General features: G+C 33.9%; 1 long non-coding RNA gene across 1 annotated transcript in view; it reads left to right on the top strand.

Annotated features, from left to right (window-relative positions):
- The window catches only part of LOC101026024, a 22,266-nt gene extending 19,937 nt beyond the window's left edge, over positions 1–2,329 (top strand). The window contains exon 2 of the long non-coding RNA XR_002524530.2: positions 1–2,329. This exon is cut by the window's left edge and continues 467 nt beyond it. This is a non-coding gene — a long non-coding RNA (uncharacterized LOC101026024).
- The last annotated feature ends 1,157 nt before the right edge of the window (positions 2,330–3,486 follow it).

Genomic DNA, 3,486 nt, shown 5'->3' with positions numbered 1-3,486 from the left:
TTTTGGTCTGTCTCATTACTTCTTGCATCTTGCTACATGTTCTGCATTTGCTCAGAGCCACTGGGAGCTGAGGAATTTGGTCTGCTGCTCCTCTGGGAAAGTTTGGTAAGCTGGTACAAGGAGGTGATGAACAAGGCCATAAACCACAGGACAAATGAAAATGGTTCATAAACTTCCCAATATTTGTGAACATGTTCTTTAATGTACCATACATAGTTTCTGTGTGTATGTAACATAGCAAAACAAACTTGTTAAGGTATAATTAATTGGTATACATGCCTTCATAAATATCCACCATCAGAAGAAACCTAGAATGAAAGATTGTGAAAGAACCCAGGAATGATAAAGACTATTGACTAAAGGCCATGTCTATATAGGGGCAGTAGTGAAAGTAGTGAAGCTGCGGGTGAACAAATGAAGCTTCATCAGGAGTTTAGTATCCTTACGTAGCGTTACCTAAGAATGCTGCCATAGTAAATTTCTGAAGCACTTTATCTGTTACAAAGAGCATTTGTAATTTCCTTTTCTTATTTGATCTTGCCCTGGCTTTAGTCAGGAACACCTGCTCAGTTAGAAATGTATTCGGTGAGTATGTACGCAGTTGGAGAATGTGCCCCAACACACGCTGCCTTTGGCCTGTATGCTGGAGTCCTAAAGAGGCAGAGCATGTTGATGAGCGTGGTGCCAGCATGGTGTGCCATTCATCCGGACACATAATTTCTGGTAAAGAGGGTCACAACTGGGAAAAACCTCAGATTCTACTTGCTTCTCTTCTCCACGTTATTAGACTCTTTTTCCCCTCTTGAATTTTATAAGCACACTCCTTTTAAAACAATTAATTAATAACTAGCCCTGGGATTTGATGTAGAATTGTGTATTTGTAACTGCAATGGCAGTGGTTTTAAACTACCCTGTAACAAAGAAGCAATTCTAACCAGCAAAAGAAGCAGACGTGTTTCTGTGCAACATCACAGGCTTGTGAAATTGTCCTGATATTAAGATATCAGGAGTGATATAAATTGGAAATTTAACCAAAAATATTTTCCATCAGTGAACAAAGCCTATTTTAAAGTGCTTCTTGCATTTTTCAGATCTTTCTCTTTCTTTCTCCCAAAGTCACATGGTAGTTTCTGATAAAGGAACACACTGGGAAAACTAAGCACATATTTAAACAATGAAATTTAAGGTGTAAAAATTCTGCATTTCTGACAAATTTGATGTTCACTTTTTTCTTGATTTAAATAGAGCATTCTAAAAATATTACTCCTATAGGGGACAAATTTTTATATGCATGTTATTTTTGTTTACAAAGTGTGGGCTAGTGAAGAGTGAAAAAGACCTTGGCTATTGTTCTTATTTCTTGATAGAAATAATAGCATCTTAATATCTGGATTCAAATCTCTACTTATCACACAACTTCCATACATTTCAAAGACAGGACTTGTATTGAATGAAAACAGAAGGCTGGGGCTTCCTACATTTCGTTGCGTTTGTGTTCATACAGAATATTTATACAATATTCTGACTTGGCCATAATCTATAATTCCTGGCTATTATTCTCAGTTGCAACTATAAATTCTAGATTAATGGTTATAATTTTGGTAAGGCATACATGAAAAGTTATATGTTCATGCTTGAAAGGAGGATCATTAAATATTCATTATTACCACTCAAATTAGTTGTCATGCTCTGTATAATAGTTACCCGTTATCATTTCACTAGTTTGGATTCAGCAATAAGTGAACAACAATATATAGATCATAGCACCAGGGACTTTTTTTGTTGGGGAACAGGGAGAGAAATGATTTTAAAACCCATTTGACATATTTATGTTGACAAATTATTTAAAGAAATTACTGTGTTGTAATAAACATGTTTGTATGTTGCAATAGGATTGTGGCTAAATTTGCTTCTAGTTGTTTAATTACTCTTATTATGATTGTGAAAAACAGTGCTTCTTCAAATAGTTTCAAGAAAAAAAATAGAAAATGTAAAAGTTGAGCTATTTCAGTCTTTTGCAGGTATCTAACCTTGCCATGAAAAAGCACTTTTCATTTTTGTAAGTAGGTATTGAAATCTTACTTTTTCAGCGAAGCTGGATTGTATAATTTGTTAGTTTTCTCCATCTGGTAACACATCCTTAAGAAAAAAATGCCAAAAAAAAAAAAAAAAAAAGAAAAAAGAAAAAGAAAAAAAAATACCAAAAGTAAAGCATGAGATGGATTTTTAAATAAATATTGTGGATGAACATATATAGAGATTGTGTTTTGCCAATCCATTTTGGGACGATATGAGTAAAAATAAATCCAGAGGTATTTTAATGTAAAAACATTTTGCTTTTGTCTTCCACATACGTTGGTATGCCAGTTCAGTTACGTGAAGATATTAGGGCAGCCACATATTTTTTTGGATCACATGTATGAATCATTCCATACTCCTCAGTAATTTTAAATTGGTTCTTTTCCCGTGGAAAATAACCATAAATTTGATTCTGATCTCATCTTTAGAGCTTTCTGTTTTAAAGAGTCAAATTGTAGCTGATGAACACATTTTGCATTTTTTCACATTGCATCTGGACTCTTCATAACGATGGTTTATTTTATCTTTTCTGCACAGAGGAGAGGAAAAATATATAGGTCCATGAATCAATCTAGATAATGGGGAAGGCTGACTGTAATAAATAATACAGTAACAACCCTAAACTAATGAGCTGTTGCTAAGGTACATTTCATAGGCTCATCCTCTATATAAAAAGTCACTAATAACCCCTTGGTGTAATCAGATGATAAAGCTTTGCCATAAGGCAACACCTGTGCAATTAGAACTGCAGATTCTTTTGCACGTTTCATTAATTTCAGGATTTTGTAAAGGCACAATGACTACACTAATAATCTAGTCTACTTGACTCCATGTCTACTGGAAACAAAGTGTCTAATTAGATAAAGGTAATTAATTAGAGATAAATGGAGCTAATCAGGCTCAGTTAACACTAATTCTCTGAATTAAGACATTTTGGGACACCTACTATCCCGCTGACTTTGATATTTTGCATTAAGAATAGGTTTAGAGGAGTCAGAAAATACTGGCATTTGAGAATTGAGTAGTCTTTTGATGGCATATTTAGGCATCTGAAGCTAAAGAAGAGTTTTTTTTGTTTTTTTTTTTTTCATATTGTGCTATTTCACCACCTTTCTATAGCAGCTTAAAGAATTCACTTTGTAGTTATTCCAATCTGTGCTAGGCTCCATATAAATTTTAATAACCTTTACTATCATTTTTATTATCTGTCTAGCCCACCAATGGAAGAAAATCACAGGTTGTTCTATCTCTTAAATAAAGACTTAACTTGTTACATTAAGGAAATGTCAAGACTCATCAGCCTATATCCTAAAATTCTGATCCTTTAAAGAGAACAAACACCTAAAATTCTGATCCTTTAATTCCGATTCTTTAAGGAGAACAAACCTCTGCTTTGCAGTGTTGGAA

The sequence above is a fragment of the Papio anubis genome, chromosome 1, assembly GCF_008728515.1.
Source record: "Papio anubis isolate 15944 chromosome 1, Panubis1.0, whole genome shotgun sequence".
Taxonomy (NCBI): domain Eukaryota; kingdom Metazoa; phylum Chordata; class Mammalia; order Primates; family Cercopithecidae; genus Papio; species Papio anubis.
This window is presented reverse-complemented; position numbering and strand designations above follow the sequence as displayed.